Here is a 25,440-nt window from a genome sequence, read left to right as displayed (position 1 = left end):
CACTCCACTCCACTCCGGTACATTCCATTCCATTCCATTCCATTCCATTCCATTCCATTCCATAACATTCCATTCCCGTTCCATTTCCATTCCCGTTCCTTTTCCATTCCCGTTCCATTTCCATTCCTGTTCCATTTCCATTCCCGTTCCATTTCCATTCCCGTTCCATTTCCATTCCCGTTCCATTTCCATTCCCGTTCCATTTCCGTTCCCGTTCCGTTTCCGTTCCCGTTCCATTTCCGTTCCCGTTCCATTTCCGTTCCCGTTCCATTTCCGTTCCCGTTCCATTTCCGTTCCCCTTCCATTTCCGTTCCCGTTCCATTTCCGTTCCCGTTCCATTTCCGTTCCCGTTTCATTTCCGTTCCCGTTCCGTTTCCGTTCCCGTTCAATTTCCGTTCCCGTTCCATTTCCATTACCGTTCCATTTCCATTCCCGTTCCATTTCCATTCCTGATCCATTTCCTTTCCCATTCCATTTCCATTCCCATTCCATTTCCATTCCTATTCCATTTCCATTCCATTCCATTCTGTTCTGCTCGGGTACATTCTATTCCATTCCATTCCATTCCATTCCATTCCATTCCATTCCATTCCGTTCTACTCGGGTAGATTCCATTCCATTCCATTCCTCTCCATTCCTTTCCAATCCATTGCATTCCATTGCATTGCATTGCATTCCATTCCATTCCATTCCATTTCATTCCATTCCATACCATTCCATTCCATTCCATTCCATTCCGTTCCTTTCTACTTGGTTACATTCCATTCAATTCCATTCCATTCCGTTCTACTCGGTTACATTCCATTCCATTCCATTCCATTCCATTCCATTCCATTCCATTCCATTCCATTCCGTTCTACTCGGGTACATTCCATTCCATTCCATTCCATTCCATTCCATTCCATTCCATTCCATTCCATTCCATTCCATTCCATTCCATTCCATTCCATTCGTGTCCATTCCATTCCATTCCATTCCATTCCATTTGTTTCTACTCGGGTAGATTCCTTTCCAGTCCATTCCATTCCATTCCTTCCATTCCATTGCATTCCATGGCATTGCATTCCATTCCATTCCGTTCCATTCCATTCCATTCTATTTCATTCCATTCCATTCCATTCCATTCCGTTCCGTTCTACTGGTGTCCATTCCATTCCATTCCATTCCATTCCATTCTACTCGGGTAGATTCCATTCCATTCCATTCCATTCCATTCCTTTCCTTTCCATTCCATTGCATTCCATTGCATTGCATTCCATTCCATTCAGTTCCATTCCATTCCATTCCATTCCATTCCATTCCATTCCATTACATTACATTACATTACATTCTATTCGGGTACATTCCATTCCATTCCATTCCATTCTTTTCCATTCCATTCCATTCCATTCCATTCCATTCCATTCCGTTCTACTCGTGTCCATTCCATTCCATTCCATTCCATTCCATTCCATTCCTATCCATTCCATTGCATTCCATTGCATTCCTTTCCATTCCATTCCATTCCATTCCATTCCATTCCATTCCATAACATTCCATTCCCGTTCCATTTCCATTCCCGTTCCTTTTCCATTCCCGTTCCATTTCCGTTCCCGTTCCATTTCCGTTCCCGTTCCATTTCCATTCCCGTTTCATTTCCATTACCGTTCCATTTCCATTCCCGTTCTATTTCCATCCCCGATCCATTTCCATTGCCATTCCATTTCCATTCCCGTTCCATTTCCATTCCCGATCCATTTCCATTCCCCTTCCATTTCCATTCCCGTTCCATTTCCATTCCCATTCCATTTCCATTCCATTCCATTCCGTTCTGCTCGGGTACATTCTATTCCATTCCATTCCATTCCATTCCGTTCCATTCCGTTCTACTCGGGTAGATTCCATTCCATTCCATTCCACTCCATTCCTTTCCAATCCATTGCATTCCATTGCTTTGCATTGCATTCCATTCCATTCCATTCCATTCCATTCCATTCCATTCCATTCCATTCCATTCCATTCCGTTCCGTTCTACTCGGGTACATTCCATTCCATTCCATTCCATTCCATTCCATTCCATTCCATTCCATTCCATTCCATTCCATTCCATTCCATTCGTGTCCATTCCATTCCATTCCATTCCATTCCGTTTGTTTCTACTCGGGTAGATTCCATTCCATTCCATTCCGTTCCATTCTACTCGGGTACATTCCATTCAATGTCATTGCATTCCATTCCATTCCATTCCATTCCATTCCATTCCATTCCATTCCATTCCATTCCATTCGTGTCCATTCCATTCCATTCCATTCCATTCCATTCCATTTGTTTCTACTCGGGTAGATTCCATTCCAGTCCATTCCATTCCATTCCTTCCATTCCATTGCATTCCATGGCATTGCATTCCATTCCATTCCGTTCCATTCCATTCCATTCCATTTCATTCCATTCCACTCCATTCCATTCCGTTCCGTTCTACTGGTGTCCATTCCATTCCATTCCATTCCATTCCATTCCATTCCATTCCATTCTTATCGGGTAGATTCCATTCAATTATATTCCATTCCTTTCCTTTCCATTCCATTGCATTCCATTGCATTGCATTCCATTCCATTCAGTTCCTTTCCATTCCATTCCTTTCTATTCCATTCCATTACATTCCATTCCATTCCATTCCATTCCATTTCCATTCCATTCCATTCCGTTCTGCTCGGGTACATTCTATTCCATTCCATTCCATTCCATTCCGTTCCATTCCGTTCTACTCGGGTAGATTCCATTCCATTCCATTCCACTCCATTCCTTTCCAATCCATTGCATTCCATTGCATTGCATTGCATTCCATTCCATTCCATTCCATTCCATTCAATTCCATTCCATTCCATTCCATTCCATTCCATTCCATTCCATTCCGTATTCGGTTCCATTCGATTCCATTCGATTCCATTCCATTTCACTCCATTCCATTCCATTCCGTTCCGTTCCGTTCCGTTCCGTTCCGTTCCGTTCCGTTCTATTCGGGTTGATTCCATTCTATTCCATTCCATTCCATTCGATTCCATTCGATTCCATTCGATTCAATTCCATTCCATTCCATTCCATTCTATTCTATTGAATTCCATTCCATTCCATTCCATTTCATTCCAATCCATTTCATTCTACTTGGGTTGATTCCATTCCATTCCATTCCATTCCATTCCATTCCATTCCATTCCATTCCATTCCATTCCATTCCATTCCATTCCATTCCATTCCATTCCATTCCATTCCATTCCATTCCATTCCACTCAGGTTCATTCCATTCCATTCCATTCCATTCCATTCTATTCCACTGAATTCCATTCTATTCCATTCCATTCCATTCCATTCCATTCCTTTCCATTCCATTCCGTTCTACTCGGGTTGATTCCATTCCATACCATTCCATTCCATTCCATTCCATTACATTACATTACATTACATTCTATTCGGGTACATTCCATTCCATTCCATTCCATTCTTTTCCATTCCATTCCATTCCATTCCATTCCATTCCATTCCGTTCTACTCGTGTCCATTCCATTCCATTCCATTCCATTCCATTCCATTCCTATCCATTCCATTGCATTCCATTGCATTCTTTTCCATTCCATTCCATTCCATTCCATTCCATTCCATTCCATAACATTCCATTCCCGTTCCATTTCCATTCCCGTTCCTTTTCCATTCCCGTTCCATTTCCGTTCCCGTTCCATTTCCGTTCCCGTTCCATTTCCATTCCCGTTTCATTTCCATTACCGTTCCATTTCCATTCCCGTTCTATTTCCATCCCCGATCCATTTCCATTGCCATTCCATTTCCATTCCCGTTCCATTTCCATTCCCGATCCATTTCCATTCCCATTCCATTTCCATTCCCGTTCCATTTCCATTCCCATTCCATTTCCATTCCATTCCATTCCGTTCTGCTCGGGTACATTCTATTCCATTCCATTCCATTCCATTCCGTTCCATTCCGTTCTACTCGGGTAGATTCCATTCCATTCCATTCCACTCCATTCCTTTCCAATCCATTGCATTCCATTGCTTTGCATTGCATTCCATTCCATTCCATTCCATTCCATTCCATTCCATTCCATTCCATTCCATTCCATTCCATTCCGTTCCGTTCTACTCGGGTACATTCCATTCCATTCCATTCCATTCCATTCCATTCCATTCCATTCCATTCCATTCCATTCGTGTCCATTCCATTCCATTCCATTCCATTCCGTTTGTTTCTACTCGGGTAGATTCCATTCCATTCCATTCCGTTCCATTCTACTCGGGTACATTCCATTCAATGTCATTGCATTCCATTCCATTCCATTCCATTCCATTCCATTCCATTCCATTCCATTCCATTCGTGTCCATTCCATTCCATTCCATTCCATTCCATTCCATTTGTTTCTACTCGGGTAGATTCCATTCCAGTCCATTCCATTCCATTCCTTCCATTCCATTGCATTCCATGGCATTGCATTCCATTCCATTCCGTTCCATTCCATTCCATTCCATTTCATTCCATTCCATTCCATTCCATTCCGTTCCGTTCTACTGGTGTCCATTCCATTCCATTCCATTCCATTCCATTCCATTCCATTCTAATCGGGTAGATTCCATTCCATTATATTCCATTCCTTTCCTTTCCATTCCATTGCATTCCATTGCATTGCATTCCATTCCATTCAGTTCCTTTCCATTCCATTCCATTCCACTCCATTCCATTCCTTTCTATTCCATTCCATTACATTCCATTCCATTCCATTCCATTCCATTTCCATTCCATTCCATTCCGTTCTGCTCGGGTACATTCTATTCCATTCCATTCCATTCCATTCCGTTCCATTCCGTTCTACTCGGGTAGATTCCATTCCATTCCATTCCACTCCATTCCTTTCCAATCCATTGCATTCCATTGCATTGCATTGCATTCCATTCCATTCCATTCCATTCCATTCAATTCCATTCCATTCCATTCCATTCCATTCCATTCCATTCCATTCCGTATTCGGTTCCATTCGATTCCATTCGATTCCATTCCATTTCACTCCATTCCATTCCATTCCGTTCCGTTCCGTTCCGTTCCGTTCCGTTCCGTTCCGTTCTATTCGGGTTGATTCCATTCTATTCCATTCCATTCCATTCGATTCCATTCGATTCCATTCGATTCAATTCCATTCCATTCCATTCCATTCTATTCTATTGAATTCCATTCCATTCCATTCCATTTCATTCCAATCCATTTCATTCTACTTGGGTTGATTCCATTCCATTCCATTCCATTCCATTCCATTCCATTCCATTCCATTCCATTCCATTCCATTCCATTCCACTCAGGTTCATTCCATTCCATTCCATTCCATTCCATTCTATTCCACTGAATTCCATTCTATTCCATTCCATTCCATTCCATTCCATTCCTTTCCATTCCATTCCGTTCTACTCGGGTTGATTCCATTCCATACCATTCCATTCCATTCCATTCCATTCCATTCCATTCCATTCTATTCCATTCGATTCCATTCGATTCCATTCCATTCCATTCCATTCCATTCCATCCCAATCCATTCCATTCTTCTCGGGTTGATTCCATTCCATTCCATTCCATTCCATTCCATTCCATTCCATTCCATTCCATTCGGTTCCATTCGATTCCATTCGATTCCATTCCATTTCACTCCATTCCATTCCATTCCGTTCCGTTCTATTCGGGTTGATTCCATTCTATTCCACTCCATTCCATTCGATTCCATTCGATTCCATTCGATTCCATTCCATTCCATTCCATTCCATGCCATTCCATTATATTCTATTGAATTCCATTCCATTCCATTCCATTCCATTCCAATCCATTCCATTCTACTCGGGTTGATTCCATTCCATTCCATTCCATTCCATTGCTTTCCATTCCACTCGGGTTGATTCAATTCTATTCCATTCCATTCCATTCGATTCCATTTGATTCCATTCCATTCCATTCCATTCCATCCCATTCCATTCCATTCCATTCCATTGAATTCCATCCCATTCCATTCTATTCCATTCCATTCCATTCCATTCCATTCCATTCCGTTCTACTCGGGTTGATTCCATTCTATTCCACTCCATTCCATTCGATTCCATTTGATTCCATTCAATTCCATTCCATTCCATTCCATTCCATTCCATTCCATTCTATTCCTTTGAATTCCATTCCATTCCATTCCATTCCATTCCATTCCATTCCATTCCATTCCATTCCATTCAATTCGGTTACATTCGATACCATTCCATTCCATTCCATTCCATTCCATTCCATTCCATTCCATTCCATTCCAATCCATTCCATTCTACTCGGGTTGATTCCATTCCATTCCATTCCATTCCATTCCATTCCATTCCCTTCCATTCCATTCCTTTCGGTTCCATTCGATTCCATTCGATTCCATTCCATTTCACTCCATTCCATTCCGTTCCGTTCCGTTCCATTCCGTTCCATTCCGTTCCATTCCATTCCGTTCTACTCGGGTTGATTCCATTCTATTCCACTCCATTCCATTCGATTCCATGCGATCCCATTCAATTCCATTCCATTCCATTCCATTCCATTCCCTTCCTTTCCATTCCATTCGGTTCCATTCGATTCCATTCGATTCCATTCCATTTCACTCCACTCCATTCCGTTCCGTTCCGTTCCGTTCCGTTCCGTTCCGTTCCATTCCGTTCCATTCCATTCCGTTCTACTCGGGTTGATTCCATTGTATTCCACTCCATTCCATTCGATTCCATTCGATTCCATTCGATTCCATTCCATTCCATTCCAATCCATTCCATTCCAATCCATTCCAGTCTACTCGGGTTGATTCCATTCCATTCCATTCCATTCCATTCCATTCCCTTCCATTCCATTCCATTCGGTTCAATTCGATTCCATTCGATTCCATTCCATTTCACTCAATTCCATTCCATTCCGTTCCGTTTCGTTCCGTTCCGTTCCGTTCTGTTCCGTTCTATTCGGGTTGATTCCATTCTATTCCATTCCATTCCATTCGATTCCATTCGATTCCATTCGATTCCATTCCGTTCCATTCCATTCCATTCCATTCTATTCTATTGAATTCCATTCCATTCCATTCCATTTCATTCCAATCCATTTCATTCTACTTGGGTTGATTCCATTCCATTCCATTGCATTCCATTCCATTCCATTCCATTCCATTCCATTCCACTCAGGTTCATTCCATTCCATTCCATTCCATTCCACTCTATTCCACTGAATTCCATTCTATTCCATTCCATTCCATTCCATTCCATTCCATTCCTTTCCATTCCATTCCGTTCTACTTGGGTTGATTCCATTCCATTCCATTCCATTCCATTCCATTCCATTCCATTCCATTCTATTCCATTCGATTCCATTCGATTCCATTCCATTCCATTCCATTCCATTCCATCCCAATCCATTCCATTCTTCTCGGGTTGATTCCATTCCATTCCATTCCATTCCATTCCATTCCATTCCATTCCCTTCCATTCCATTCCATTCGGTTCCATTCGATTCCATTCGATTCCATTCCATTTCACTCCATTCCATTCCATTCCGTTCCGTTCCGTTCCGTTCAATTCCGTTCCGTTCTATTCGGGTTGATTCCATTCTATTCCACTCCATTCCATTCGATTCCATTCGATTCCATTCGATTCCATTCCATTCCATTCCATTCCATGCCATTCCATTATATTCTATTGAATTCCATTCCATTCCATTCCATTCCATTCCAATCCATTCCATCCTACTCGGGTTGATTCCATTCCATTCCATTCCATTCCATTCCTTTCCATTCCACTCGGTTTGATTCAATTCTATTCCATTCCATTCCATTCGATTCCATTTGATTCCATTCCATTCCATTCCATTCCATTCCATTCCATTCCATTCCATTCCATTCCATTCCATTGAATTCCATCCCATTCCATTCTATTCCATTCCATTCCATTCCATTCCATTCCATTCCATTCCATTCCATTCCGTTCTACTCGGGTTGATTCCATTCTATTCCACTCCATTCCATTCGATTCCATTCGATTCCATTCAATTCCATTCCATTCCATTCCATTCCATTCCATTCCATTCCATTCCATTCCATTCTATTCCTTTTAATTCCATTCCATTCCATTCCATTCCATTCCATTCCATTCCATTCCATTCCATTCCATTGCATTCCATTCAATTCGGTTACATTCGATTCCATTCCTTTCCATTCCATTCCATTCCATTCCATTCCATTCCATTCCATTCCAATCCATTCCATTCTACTCGGGTTGATTCCATTCCATTCCATTCCATTCCATTCCATTCCATTCCATTCCATTCCATTCCATTCCATTCCATTCCATTCCCTTCCATTCCATTCGGTTCCATTCGATTCCATTCGATTCCATTCCATTTCACTCCATTCCATTCCGTTCCGTTCCGTTCCATTCCGTTCCATTCCGTTCCATTCCATTCCGTTCTACTCGGGTTGATTCCATTCTATTCCACTCCATTCCATTCGATTCCATGCGATCCCATTCAATTCCATTCCATTACATTCCATTCCATTCCTTTCCATTCCATTCCATTCCATTCTATTCCTTTGAATTCCATTCCATTCCATTCCATTCCATTCCAATCCATTCCATTCTACTCGGGTTGATTCATTTCCATTCCTTTCCGTTCCGTTCCGTTCCGTTCCGTTCCATTCCGTTCTACTCGGGTTCATTCCATTCCATTCCATTCCATTCCATTGTATTCCATTGAATTCCATTCCATTCCATTCCGTTCTACTCGGGTTGATTCCATTCCATTCCATTCCATTCCATTCCATTCGATTCCATTCGATTCCATTCCATTCCATTCGATTCCATTCCATTCCATTCCATTCCATTCCATTCCATTCCAATCCATTCCATTCTACTCGGGTTGATTCCATTCCATTCCATTCCATTCCATTCCATTCCCTTCCTTTCCATTCCATTCGGTTCCATTCAATTATATTCGATTCCATTCTATTTCACTCCGTTCCGTTCCGTACCGTTCCGTTCCATTCCATTCCGTTCCATTCCATACCGTTCTACTCGGGTTGATTCCATTCTATTCTACTCCATTCCATTCGATTCCATTCGATTCCATTCGATTCCATTTCATTCCATTCCATTCCATTCCATTCCTTTCCATTCCATTCTATTCCATTGAATTCCATTCCATTCCATTCCATTCCATTCCAATCCTTTCCATTCTACTCGGGTTGATTCCATTCCATTCCATTCCATTCCATTCCATTCCATTCCATTCCATTCCATTCGATCCCATTCCATTCCATTCCATTCAATTCCATTCCATTCCATTCCGTTCTATTCGGGTTCATTCCATTCCATTCCATTCCATTCCATTCCATTCCATTCTATTCCATTGAATTCCATTCCATTCCATTCCATTCCATTCCATTCCATTCCATTCCATTCCATTCCATTCCATTCCGTTCTACTCGGGTTGATTCCATTCCATTCCATTCCATTCCATTCCATTCCATTCCATTCCATTCCGTTCGATTCCATTCGATTCCATTCGATTCCATTCCATTCCATTCCATTCCATTCCATTCCAATCCAATCCATTCCATTCTACTCGGGTTGATTCCATTCTATTCCACTCCATTCCATTCGATTCCATTCGATTCCATTCGATTCCATTCCATTCCATTCCATTCCATTCCATTCCATTCCATTCCATTACATTCCATTCCATTCCATTGAATTCCATTCCATTCCATTCCATTCCATTCCATTCCATTCCATTGCATTCTTTCCATTCCATTCCATTCCGTTCTACTTGGGTTGATTCCATTCCATTCCATTCCATTCCATTCCATTCCATTCCATTCCATTAGATTCCATTTGATTCCGTTCCATTCCATTCCAATCCATTCCATTCCAATCCATTCCATTCTACTCGGGTTGATTCCATTCCATTCCATTCCATTTCCTTCCATTCCATTCCATTCGGTTCCATTCAATTCCATTCGATTCCATTCCATTTCACTCCATTCCATTGCATTCCGTTCCGTTCCTTTCGGTTCCGTTCCGTTCTATTCGGGTTGATTCCATTCTATTCCATTCCATTCCATTCGATTCCATTCGATTCCATTCGATTCCATTCCATTCCATTCCATTCCATTCCATTCTATTATATTGAATTCCATTCCATTCCATTCCATTTCATTCCAATCCATTTCATTCTACTTGGGTTGATTCCATTCCATTCCATTCCATTCCATTCCATTCCATTCCATTCCGTTCCATTCCATTCCATTCCACTCGGGTTCATTCCATTCCATTCCATTCCATTCCATTCTATTCCATTGAATTCCATTCTATTCCATTCCATTCCATTCCATTCCATTCCATTCCTTTCCATTCCATTCCGTTCTACTCGGGTTGATTCCATTCCATTCCATTCCATTCCATTCCATTCCATTCGATTCCATTCCATTCCATTCCATTGAATTCCATTCCATTCCATTCCATTCCATGGAATACCATTCCATTGAATTCCATTCCATTCCATTCCATTCCATTCCATTGAATTCCATTCCATTCCATTCCATTCCATTCCATTGAATTCCATTCCATTCCATTCGATTCCATTCCATTCCATTCCATTGAATTCCATTCCATTCCATTCCATTCCATTGAATTCCATTCCATTCCATTCCATTCCATTCCATTGAATTCCATTCCGTTCCATTCCATTCTATTGAATTCCATTCCATTCCATTCCATTCCATTCCATTCCATTCCATTCCATTGAATTCCATTCCATTCCATTCCATTCCATTCCATTGAATTCCATTCCGTTCCATTCCATTCCATTGAATTCCATTCCATTCCATTCCATTCCATTCCATTCCATTCCATTCCATTCCATTGAATTCCATTCCATTCCATTCCATTCCATTCCATTCCATTCCATTCCATCCCATTCCATTCCATTCCATTCCATTCCGTTCTACTCGGGTTGATTCCATTCTATTCCATTCCATTCCATTCGATCCCATTTGATTCCATTCGATTCCATTCAATTCCATTCGATTCCATTCCATTCCACTCCATTCCATTCCATTGAATTCCATTCCATTCCATTCCATTCCATTCCATTCCATTGAATTCCATTCCATTCCATTCCATTCCATTCCATTGATTTCCATTCCATTCCATTCCATTCAATTGAATTCCATTCCATTCCATTCCATTCCGTTCCGTTCCGTCCCGTTCCATTCCGTTCCGTTCCGTTCCGTTGCGTTCCGTTCCGTTCTACTCGGGTTGATTAAATTCTATTCCATTCCATTCTATTCGATTCCATTCGATTCCAAACGATTCCATTCGATTCCATTCGATTCCATTGAATTCCATTCCATTCCATTCCATTCCATTGAATTCCGTTGCATTATATTCCATTCCGTTCCGTTCCGTCCCGTTCCGTTCCGTTCCGTTCCGTTGCGTGCCGTTGCGTTCTACTCGGGTTGATTCCATTCCATTCCATTCCATTCCATTCCATTCCATTCCATTCCATTGAATTCCATTCCATTCCATTCCATTCCATTCCATTCCATTCCATTCCATTCCATTCCATTCCATTCCATTCCATTCCATTCCATTCCATTCCGTTCTACTCGGGTTGATTCCATTCTATTCCATTCCATTCCATTCGATCTCATTCGATTCCATTCGATTCCATTCGATTCCACTCCATTCCATTCCATTGAATTCCATTCCATTCCATTCCATTCCATTCCTTTCGATTGAATTCCATTCCATTCCATTCCATTCCATTCCATTCCATTCCATTGAATTCCATTCCATTCCATTCCATAGAATTCCGTTCCATTCCATTCCATTCCATTCCATTCCATTCCATTCCATTGAATTCCATTCCATTCCATTCCATTCCTTTCCATTGAATTCCATTCTGTTCCATTCCATTCCTTTGAATTCCGTTCCATTCCATTCCATTCCATTCCTTTCCGTTCCGTTCCGTTCCGTTCCGTTCCGTTGCGTTCCGCTCCGTTCTACTCGGGTTGATTCCATTCTATTCCATTCCATTCCATTCGATCCCATTCGATTCCATTCGATTCCATTCGATTCCATTCGATTCCACTCCATTCCATTCCATAGAATTCCATTCCATTCCATTCCATTTGAATTCCATTCCATTCCATTCCATTCCATTCTATTCCATTCCATCCCATTCCATTCCATTCCATTCCATTCTACTCGGGTTGATTGCATTCTATTCCATTCCATTCCATTCGATTCCATTCGATTCCATTCGATTCCATTCCGTTCCATTCCATTCCATTCCATTCTATTCTATTGAATTCCATTCCATTCCATTCCATTTCATTCCAATCCATTTCATTCTACTTGGGTTGATTCCATTCCATTCCATTGCATTCCATTCCATTCCATTCCATTCCACTCAGGTTCATTCCATTCCATTCCATTCCATTCCACTCTATTCCACTGAATTCCATTCTATTCCATTCCATTCCATTCCATTCCATTCCATTCCTTTCCATTCCATTCCGTTCTACTTGGGTTGATTCCATTCCATTCCATTCCATTCCATTCCATTCCATTCCATTCCATTCTATTCCATTCGATTCCATTCGATTCCATTCCATTCCATTCCATTCCATTCCATCCCAATCCATTCCATTCTTCTCGGGTTGATTCCATTCCATTCCATTCCATTCCATTCCATTCCATTCCATTCCCTTCCATTCCATTCCATTCGGTTCCATTCGATTCCATTCGATTCCATTCCATTTCACTCCATTCCATTCCATTCCGTTCCGTTCCGTTCCGTTCAATTCCGTTCCGTTCTATTCGGGTTGATTCCATTCTATTCCACTCCATTCCATTCGATTCCATTCGATTCCATTCGATTCCATTCCATTCCATTCCATTCCATGCCATTCCATTATATTCTATTGAATTCCATTCCATTCCATTCCATTCCATTCCAATCCATTCCATCCTACTCGGGTTGATTCCATTCCATTCCATTCCATTCCATTCCTTTCCATTCCACTCGGTTTGATTCAATTCTATTCCATTCCATTCCATTCGATTCCATTTGATTCCATTCCATTCCATTCCATTCCATTCCATTCCATTCCATTCCATTCCATTCCATTCCATTCCATTGAATTCCATCCCATTCCATTCTATTCCATTCCATTCCATTCCATTCCATTCCATTCCATTCCATTCCATTCCGTTCTACTCGGGTTGATTCCATTCTATTCCACTCCATTCCATTCGATTCCATTCGATTCCATTCAATTCCATTCCATTCCATTCCATTCCATTCCATTCCATTCCATTCCATTCCATTCTATTCCTTTGAATTCCATTCCATTCCATTCCATTCCATTCCATTCCATTCCATTCCATTCCATTCCATTGCATTCCATTCAATTCGGTTACATTCGATTCCATTCCTTTCCATTCCATTCCATTCCATTCCATTCCATTCCATTCCATTCCAATCCATTCCATTCTACTCGGGTTGATTCCATTCCATTCCATTCCATTCCATTCCATTCCATTCCATTCCATTCCATTCCATTCCATTCCATTCCATTCCCTTCCATTCCATTCGGTTCCATTCGATTCCATTCGATTCCATTCCATTTCACTCCATTCCATTCCGTTCCGTTCCGTTCCATTCCGTTCCATTCCGTTCCATTCCATTCCGTTCTACTCGGGTTGATTCCATTCTATTCCACTCCATTCCATTCGATTCCATGCGATCCCATTCAATTCCATTCCATTACATTCCATTCCATTCCTTTCCATTCCATTCCATTCCATTCTATTCCTTTGAATTCCATTCCATTCCATTCCATTCCATTCCAATCCATTCCATTCTACTCGGGTTGATTCATTTCCATTCCTTTCCGTTCCGTTCCGTTCCGTTCCGTTCCATTCCGTTCTACTCGGGTTCATTCCATTCCATTCCATTCCATTCCATTGTATTCCATTGAATTCCATTCCATTCCATTCCGTTCTACTCGGGTTGATTCCATTCCATTCCATTCCATTCCATTCCATTCGATTCCATTCGATTCCATTCCATTCCATTCGATTCCATTCCATTCCATTCCATTCCATTCCATTCCATTCCAATCCATTCCATTCTACTCGGGTTGATTCCATTCCATTCCATTCCATTCCATTCCATTCCCTTCCTTTCCATTCCATTCGGTTCCATTCAATTATATTCGATTCCATTCTATTTCACTCCGTTCCGTTCCGTACCGTTCCGTTCCATTCCATTCCGTTCCATTCCATACCGTTCTACTCGGGTTGATTCCATTCTATTCTACTCCATTCCATTCGATTCCATTCGATTCCATTCGATTCCATTTCATTCCATTCCATTCCATTCCATTCCTTTCCATTCCATTCTATTCCATTGAATTCCATTCCATTCCATTCCATTCCATTCCAATCCTTTCCATTCTACTCGGGTTGATTCCATTCCATTCCATTCCATTCCATTCCATTCCATTCCATTCCATTCCATTCGATCCCATTCCATTCCATTCCATTCAATTCCATTCCATTCCATTCCGTTCTATTCGGGTTCATTCCATTCCATTCCATTCCATTCCATTCCATTCCATTCTATTCCATTGAATTCCATTCCATTCCATTCCATTCCATTCCATTCCATTCCATTCCATTCCATTCCATTCCATTCCGTTCTACTCGGGTTGATTCCATTCCATTCCATTCCATTCCATTCCATTCCATTCCATTCCATTCCGTTCGATTCCATTCGATTCCATTCGATTCCATTCCATTCCATTCCATTCCATTCCATTCCAATCCAATCCATTCCATTCTACTCGGGTTGATTCCATTCTATTCCACTCCATTCCATTCGATTCCATTCGATTCCATTCGATTCCATTCCATTCCATTCCATTCCATTCCATTCCATTCCATTCCATTACATTCCATTCCATTCCATTGAATTCCATTCCATTCCATTCCATTCCATTCCATTCCATTCCATTCCATTGCATTCTTTCCATTCCATTCCATTCCGTTCTACTTGGGTTGATTCCATTCCATTCCATTCCATTCCATTCCATTCCATTCCATTCCATTAGATTCCATTTGATTCCGTTCCATTCCATTCCAATCCATTCCATTCCAATCCATTCCATTCTACTCGGGTTGATTCCATTCCATTCCATTCCATTTCCTTCCATTCCATTCCATTCGGTTCCATTCAATTCCATTCGATTCCATTCCATTTCACTCCATTCCATTGCATTCCGTTCCGTTCCTTTCGGTTCCGTTCCGTTCTATTCGGGTTGATTCCATTCTATTCCATTCCATTCCATTCGATTCCATTCGATTCCATTCGATTCCATTCCATTCCATTCCATTCCATTCCATTCTATTATATTGAATTCCATTCCATTCCATTCCATTTCATTCCAATCCATTTCATTCTACTTGGGTTGATTCCATTCCATTCCATTCCATTCCATTCCATTCCATTCCATTCCGTTCCATTCCATTCCATTCCACTCGGGTTCATTCCATTCCATTCCATTCCATTCCATTCTATTCCATTGAATTCCATTCTATTCCATTCCATTCCATTCCATTCCATTCCATTCCTTTCCATTCCATTCCGTTCTACTCGGGTTGATTCCATTCCATTCCATTCCATTCCATTCCATTCCATTCGATTCCATTCCATTCCATTCCATTGAATTCCATTCCATTCCATTCCATTCCATGGAATACCATTCCATTGAATTCCATTCCATTCCATTCCATTCCATTCCATTGAATTCCATTCCATTCCATTCCATTCCATTCCATTGAATTCCATTCCATTCCATTCGATTCCATTCCATTCCATTCCATTGAATTCCATTCCATTCCATTCCATTCCATTGAATTCCATTCCATTCCATTCCATTCCATTCCATTGAATTCCATTCCGTTCCATTCCATTCTATTGAATTCCATTCCATTCCATTCCATTCCATTCCATTCCATTCCATTCCATTGAATTCCATTCCATTCCATTCCATTCCATTCCATTGAATTCCATTCCGTTCCATTCCATTCCATTGAATTCCATTCCATTCCATTCCATTCCATTCCATTCCATTCCATTCCATTCCATTGAATTCCATTCCATTCCATTCCATTCCATTCCATTCCATTCCATTCCATCCCATTCCATTCCATTCCATTCCATTCCGTTCTACTCGGGTTGATTCCATTCTATTCCATTCCATTCCATTCGATCCCATTTGATTCCATTCGATTCCATTCAATTCCATTCGATTCCATTCCATTCCACTCCATTCCATTCCATTGAATTCCATTCCATTCCATTCCATTCCATTCCATTCCATTGAATTCCATTCCATTCCATTCCATTCCATTCCATTGATTTCCATTCCATTCCATTCCATTCAATTGAATTCCATTCCATTCCATTCCATTCCGTTCCGTTCCGTCCCGTTCCATTCCGTTCCGTTCCGTTCCGTTGCGTTCCGTTCCGTTCTACTCGGGTTGATTAAATTCTATTCCATTCCATTCTATTCGATTCCATTCGATTCCAAACGATTCCATTCGATTCCATTCGATTCCATTGAATTCCATTCCATTCCATTCCATTCCATTGAATTCCGTTGCATTATATTCCATTCCGTTCCGTTCCGTCCCGTTCCGTTCCGTTCCGTTCCGTTGCGTGCCGTTGCGTTCTACTCGGGTTGATTCCATTCCATTCCATTCCATTCCATTCCATTCCATTCCATTCCATTGAATTCCATTCCATTCCATTCCATTCCATTCCATTCCATTCCATTCCATTCCATTCCATTCCATTCCATTCCATTCCATTCCATTCCATTCCGTTCTACTCGGGTTGATTCCATTCTATTCCATTCCATTCCATTCGATCTCATTCGATTCCATTCGATTCCATTCGATTCCACTCCATTCCATTCCATTGAATTCCATTCCATTCCATTCCATTCCATTCCTTTCGATTGAATTCCATTCCATTCCATTCCATTCCATTCCATTCCATTCCATTGAATTCCATTCCATTCCATTCCATAGAATTCCGTTCCATTCCATTCCATTCCATTCCATTCCATTCCATTCCATTGAATTCCATTCCATTCCATTCCATTCCTTTCCATTGAATTCCATTCTGTTCCATTCCATTCCTTTGAATTCCGTTCCATTCCATTCCATTCCATTCCTTTCCGTTCCGTTCCGTTCCGTTCCGTTCCGTTGCGTTCCGCTCCGTTCTACTCGGGTTGATTCCATTCTATTCCATTCCATTCCATTCGATCCCATTCGATTCCATTCGATTCCATTCGATTCCATTCGATTCCACTCCATTCCATTCCATAGAATTCCATTCCATTCCATTCCATTTGAATTCCATTCCATTCCATTCCATTCCATTCTATTCCATTCCATCCCATTCCATTCCATTCCATTCCATTCTACTCGGGTTGATTGCATTCTATTCCATTCCATTCCATTCGATTCCATTCGATTCCATTCGATTCCATTCCGTTCCATTCCATTCCATTCCATTCTATTCTATTGAATTCCATTCCATTCCATTCCATTTCATTCCAATCCATTTCATTCTACTTGGGTTGATTCCATTCCATTCCATTGCATTCCATTCCATTCCATTCCATTCCACTCAGGTTCATTCCATTCCATTCCATTCCATTCCACTCTATTCCACTGAATTCCATTCTATTCCATTCCATTCCATTCCATTCCATTCCATTCCTTTCCATTCCATTCCGTTCTACTTGGGTTGATTCCATTCCATTCCATTCCATTCCATTCCATTCCATTCCATTCCATTCTATTCCATTCGATTCCATTCGATTCCATTCCATTCCATTCCATTCCATTCCATCCCAATCCATTCCATTCTTCTCGGGTTGATTCCATTCCATTCCATTCCATTCCATTCCATTCCATTCCATTCCCTTCCATTCCATTCCATTCGGTTCCATTCGATTCCATTCGATTCCATTCCATTTCACTCCATTCCATTCCATTCCGTTCCGTTCCGTTCCGTTCAATTCCGTTCCGTTCTATTCGGGTTGATTCCATTCTATTCCACTCCATTCCATTCGATTCCATTCGATTCCATTCGATTCCATTCCATTCCATTCCATTCCATGCCATTCCATTATATTCTATTGAATTCCATTCCATTCCATTCCATTCCATTCCAATCCATTCCATCCTACTCGGGTTGATTCCATTCCATTCCATTCCATTCCATTCCTTTCCATTCCACTCGGTTTGATTCAATTCTATTCCATTCCATTCCATTCGATTCCATTTGATTCCATTCCATTCCATTCCATTCCATTCCATTCCATTCCATTCCATTCCATTCCATTGAATTCCATCCCATTCCATTCTATTCCATTCCATTCCATTCCATTCCATTCCATTCCATTCCATTCCGTTCTACTCGGGTTGATTCCATTCTATTCCACTCCATTCCATTCGATTCCATTCGATTCCATTCAATTCCATTCCATTCCATTCCATTCCATTCCATTCCATTCCATTCCATTCCATTCTATTCCTTTGAATTCCATTCCATTCCATTCCATTCCATTCCATTCCATTCCATTCCATTCCATTCCATTGCATTCCATTCAATTCGGTTACATTCGATTCCATTCCTTTCCATTCCATTCCATTCCATTCCATTCCATTCCATTCCATTCCAATCCATTCCATTCTACTCGGGTTGATTCCATTCCATTCCATTCCATTCCATTCCATTCCATTCCATTCCATTCCATTCCATTCCATTCCATTCCCTTCCATTCCATTCGGTTCCATTCGATTCCATTCGATTCCATTCCATTTCACTCCATTCCATTCCGTTCCGTTCCGTTCCATTCCGTTCCATTCCGTTCCATTCCATTCCGTTCTACTCGGGTTGATTCCATTCTATTCCACTCCATTCCATTCGATTCCATGCGATCCCATTCAATTCCATTCCATTACATTCCATTCCATTCCTTTCCATTCCATTCCATTCCATTCTATTCCTTTGAATTCCATTCCATTCCATTCCATTCCATTCCAATCCATTCCATTCTACTCGGGTTGATTCATTTCCATTCCGTTCCGTTCCGTTCCGTTCCGTTCCGTTCCATTCCGTTCTACTCGGGTTCATTCCATTCCATTCCATTCCATTCCATTGTATTCCATTGAATTCCATTCCATTCCATTCCGTTCTACTCGGGTTGATTCCATTCCATTCCATTCCATTCCATTCCATTCCATTCCATTCGATTCCATTCCATTCCATTCGATTCCATTCCATTCCATTCCATTCCATTCCATTCCATTCCAATCCATTCCATTCTACTCGGGTTGATTCCATTCCATTCCATTCCATTCCATTCCATTCCCTTCCTTTCCATTCCATTCGGTTCCATTCAATTATATTCGATTCCATTCTATTTCACTCCGTTCCGTTCCGTACCGTTCCGTTCCATTCCATTCCGTTCCATTCCATACCGTTCTACTCGGGTTGATTCCATTCTATTCTACTCCATTCCATTCGATTCCATTCGATTCCATTCGATTCCATTTCATTCCATTCCATTCCATTCCATTCCTTTCCATTCCATTCTATTCCATTGAATTCCATTCCATTCCATTCCATTCCATTCCAATCCTTTCCATTCTACTCGGGTTGATTCCATTCCATTCCATTCCATTCCATTCCATTCCATTCCATTCCATTCCATTCGATCCCATTCCATTCCATTCCATTCAATTCCATTCCATTCCATTCCGTTCTATTCGGGTTCATTCCATTCCATTCCATTCCATTCCATTCCATTCCATTCTATTCCATTGAATTCCATTCCATTCCATTCCATTCCATTCCATTCCATTCCATTCCATTCCATTCCATTCCATTCCGTTCTACTCGGGTTGATTCCATTCCATTCCATTCCATTCCATTCCATTCCATTCCATTCCATTCCGTTCGATTCCATTCGATTCCATTCGATTCCATTCCATTCCATTCCATTCCATTCCATTCCAATCCAATCCATTCCATTCTACTCGGGTTGATTCCATTCTATTCCACTCCATTCCATTCGATTCCATTCGATTCCATTCGATTCCATTCCATTCCATTCCATTCCATTCCATTCCATTCCATTCCATTACATTCCATTCCATTCCATTGAATTCCATTCCATTCCATTCCATTCCATTCCATTCCATTCCATTGCATTCTTTCCATTCCATTCCATTCCGTTCTACTTGGGTTGATTCCATTCCATTCCATTCCATTCCATTCCATTCCATTCCATTCCATTCCATTAGATTCCATTTGATTCCGTTCCATTCCATTCCAATCCATTCCATTCCAATCCATTCCATTCTACTCGGGTTGATTCCATTCCATTCCATTCCATTCCATTCCCTTCCATTCCATTCCATTCGGTTCCATTCAATTCCATTCGATTCCATTCCATTTCACTCCATTCCATTGCATTCCGTTCCGTTCCTTTCGGTTCCGTTCCGTTCTATTCGGGTTGATTCCATTCTATTCCATTCCATTCCATTCGATTCCATTCGATTCCATTCGATTCCATTCCATTCCATTCCATTCCATTCCATTCTATTCTATTGAATTCCATTCCATTCCATTCCATTTCATTCCAATCCATTTCATTCTACTTGGGTTGATTCCATTCCATTCCATTCCATTCCATTCCATTCCATTCCATTCCATTCCATTCCATTCCATTCCACTCGGGTTCATTCCATTCCATTCCATTCCATTCCATTCTATTCCATTGAATTCCATTCTATTCCATTCCATTCCATTCCATTCCATTCCATTCCTTTCCATTCCATTCCGTTCTACTCGGGTTGATTCCATTCCATTCCATTCCATTCCATTCCATTCCATTCCATTCCATTCGATTCCATTCCATTCCATTCCATTGAATTCCATTCCATTCCATTCCATTCCATGGAATTCCATTCCATTGAATTCCATTCCATTCCATTCCATTCCATTCCATTGAATTCCATTCCATTCCATTCCATTCCATTCCATTGAATTCCATTCCATTCCATTCGATTCCATTCCATTCCATTCCATTGAATTCCATTCCATTCCATTCCATTCCATGGAATTCCATTCCATTCCATTCCATTCCATTCCATTCCATTCCATTGAATTCCATTCCATTCCATTCCATTCCATTCCATTGAATTCCATTCCGTTCCATTCCATTCCATTGAATTCCATTCCATTCCATTCCATTCCATTCCATTCCATTCCATTCCATTCCATTCCATTGAATTCCATTCCATTCCATTCCATTCCATTCCATTCCATTCCATCCCATTCCATTCCATTCCATTCCATTCCGTTCTACTCGGGTTGATTCCATTCTATTCCATTCCATTCCATTCGATCCCATTTGATTCCATTCGATTCCATTCAATTCCATTCGATTCCATTCCATTCCACTCCATTCCATTCCATTGAATTCCATTCCATTCCATTCCATTCCATTCCATTCCATTGAATTCCATTCCATTCCATTCCATTCCATTCCATTGATTTCCATTCCATTCCATTCCATTCAATTGAATTCCATTCCATTCCATTCCATTCCGTTCCGTTCCGTCCCGTTCCATTCCGTTCCGTTCCGTTCCGTTGCGTTCCGTTCCGTTCTACTCGGGTTGATTAAATTCTATTCCATTCCATTCTATTCGATTCCATTCGATTCCAAACGATTCCATTCGATTCCATTCGATTCCATTGAATTCCATTCCATTCCATTCCATTCCATTGAATTCCGTTGCATTATATTCCATTCCGTTCCGTTCCGTCCCGTTCCGTTCCGTTCCGTTCCGTTGCGTGCCGTTGCGTTCTACTCGGGTTGATTCCATTCCATTCCATTCCATTCCATTCCATTCCATTCCATTCCATTGAATTCCATTCCATTCCATTCCATTCCATTCCATTCCATTCCATTCCATTCCATTCCATTCCATTCCATTCCATTCCATTCCATTCCATTCCGTTCTACTCGGGTTGATTCCATTCTATTCCATTCCATTCCATTCGATCTCATTCGATTCCATTCGATTCCATTCGATTCCACTCCATTCCATTCCATTGAATTCCATTCCATTCCATTCCATTCCATTCCTTTCGATTGAATTCCATTCCATTCCATTCCATTCCATTCCATTCCATTCCATTGAATTCCATTCCATTCCATTCCATAGAATTCCGTTCCATTCCATTCCATTCCATTCCATTCCATTCCATTCCATTGAATTCCATTCCATTCCATTCCATTCCTTTCCATTGAATTCCATTCTGTTCCATTCCATTCCTTTGAATTCCGTTCCATTCCATTCCATTCCATTCCTTTCCGTTCCGTTCCGTTCCGTTCCGTTCCGTTGCGTTCCGCTCCGTTCTACTCGGGTTGATTCCATTCTATTCCATTCCATTCCATTCGATCCCATTCGATTCCATTCGATTCCATTCGATTCCATTCGATTCCACTCCATTCCATTCCATAGAATTCCATTCCATTCCATTCCATTTGAATTCCATTCCATTCCATTCCATTCCATTCCATTCCATTCCGTTCTACTCGGGTTGATTCCATTCTATTCCATTCCATTCCATTCGATTCCATTAGATTCCATTCGATTCCATTCGATTCCATTCGTTTCCATTCCATTCCATTCCATTCTATTCCATTGAATTCCATTCCATTCCATTCCATTCCATTCCATTCCATTCCATTGCATTCCATTCCATTGAATTCCATTGAATTCCATTCCATTCCATGGAATTCCATTCCATTCCATTCCATTCCATTCCATAGAATTCCATTCCATTCCATTCCATTCCATGGAATTCCGTTCCATTCCATTCCATTCCGTTCCGTTCCGTTCCGTTCCGTTCCGTTGCGTTCCGTTCCGTTCCGTTGTGTTCCGTTCCGTTCTACTCGGGTTGATTCCATTCTATTCCATTCCATTCCAATCCATTCCATTCCATTCCATTGAATTCCATTCCATTCCATTCCATTCCATTCCATTCCATTCCATTCCATTGAATTCCATTCCATTCCATTCCATTCCATTCCATTCCATTGAATTCCATTCCATTCCATTCCATTCCATGGAATTCCGTTCCATTCCATTCCATTCCGTTCCGTTCCGTCCCGTTCCGTTCCGTTCCGTTCCGTTGCGTTCCGTTCCGTTCTACTCGGGTTGATTCCATTCTATTCCATTCCATTCCATTCGATTCCATTCGATTCCATTCGATTCCACTCCATTCCATTCCATAGAATTCCATTCCATTCCATTCCATTCCATTGAATTCCATTCCATTCCATTCCATTCCATAGAATTCCATTCCATTCCATTCCATTCCATTGAATTCCATTCCATTCCATTCCATTCCATTCCATTCCATTCCATTCCATTCCATTCCATTCTACTGGTGTCCATTCCATTCCATTCCATTCCATTCCATTCCATTCCATTCCTTTCCATTCCATTGCATTCCATTGCATTCCATTCCATTCCATTCCGTTCCATTCCATTCCATTCCACTCCACTCCACTCCACTCCACTCCATTCCACTCCACTCCACTCCGGTACATTCAATTCCATTCCATTCCATTCCATTCCATTCCATTCCATTCCGTGCTTCTCGGGTACATTCCGTTCCGTTCCATTCCATTCCATTCCATTCCATTCCGTTCCAGTGCACTCTACTCCACTCCACTCCACTCCACTCCTTTCTGGTACATTCCATTCCATTCCATTCCATTCCATTTCCATTCCCATTCCATTTCCATTCCCGTTCCATTTCCATTCCCGTTTCTTTTCCATTCCCGTTCCATTTCCATTCCAGTTCCATTACCATTCCCGTTCCATTTCCATTCCCGATCCATTTCCATTCCCGTTCCATTTCCATTCCCGTTCCATTTCCATTCCCGTTCCATTACCATTCCCGTTCCATTTCCGTTCCCGTTCCTTTTCCGTTCCCGTTCCATTTCCGTTCTCGTTCCGTTTCCGTTCCCGTTCCATTTCCATTCCCGTTCCGTTTCCGTTCCCGTTCCATTTCCATTCCCGTTCCATTTCCATTCCCTTTCCATTTCCATTTCATTCCATTCCGTTCTGCTCGGGTACATTCCATTCCATTCCATTGCATTCCATTCCGTTCTGCTCCTGTCCATTCCATTCCATTCCATTCCGTTCCATTCCGTTCTACTCGGGTAGATTCCATTCCATTCCATTCCGTTCCATTCCATTCCATTCCATTCCATTCCATTCCATTCCATTCCATTCCATTCCATTCTACTGGTGTCCATTCCATTCCATTCCATTCCATTCCATTCCATTCCATTCCTTTCCATTCCATTGCATTCCATTGCATTCCATTCCATTCCATTCCGTTCCATTCCATTCCATTCCACTCCACTCCACTCCACTCCACTCCATTCCACTCCACTCCACTCCGGTACATTCAATTCCATTCCATTCCATTCCATTCCATTCCATTCCATTCCGTGCTTCTCGGGTACATTCCGTTCCGTTCCATTCCATTCCATTCCATTCCATTCCGTTCCAGTGCACTCTACTCCACTCCACTCCACTCCACTCCTTTCTGGTACATTCCATTCCATTCCATTCCATTCCATTTCCATTCCCATTCCATTTCCATTCCCGTTCCATTTCCATTCCCGTTTCTTTTCCATTCCCGTTCCATTTCCATTCCAGTTCCATTACCATTCCCGTTCCATTTCCATTCCCGATCCATTTCCATTCCCGTTCCATTTCCATTCCCGTTCCATTTCCATTCCCGTTCCATTACCATTCCCGTTCCATTTCCGTTCCCGTTCCTTTTCCGTTCCCGTTCCATTTCCGTTCTCGTTCCGTTTCCGTTCCCGTTCCATTTCCATTCCCGTTCCGTTTCCGTTCCCGTTCCATTTCCATTCCCGTTCCATTTCCATTCCCTTTCCATTTCCATTTCATTCCATTCCGTTCTGCTCGGGTACATTCCATTCCATTCCATTGCATTCCATTCCGTTCTGCTCCTGTCCATTCCATTCCATTCCATTCCGTTCCATTCCGTTCTACTCGGGTAGATTCCATTCCATTCCATTCCGTTCCATTCCATTCCATTCCATTCCATTCCATTCCATTCCATTCTACTGGTGTCCATTCCATTCCATTCCATTCCATTCCATTCCATTCCATTCCATTCCATTCCATTGAATTCCATTCCATTCCATTCCA

Source organism: Gorilla gorilla, chromosome 12 (genome assembly GCF_029281585.2).
Source record: "Gorilla gorilla gorilla isolate KB3781 chromosome 12, NHGRI_mGorGor1-v2.1_pri, whole genome shotgun sequence".
In the NCBI taxonomy this organism is placed as follows: Eukaryota; Metazoa; Chordata; class Mammalia; order Primates; family Hominidae; genus Gorilla; species Gorilla gorilla.
The sequence above is the reverse complement of the archived record's forward strand: the minus strand, read 5'-3'. Positions refer to the sequence as shown.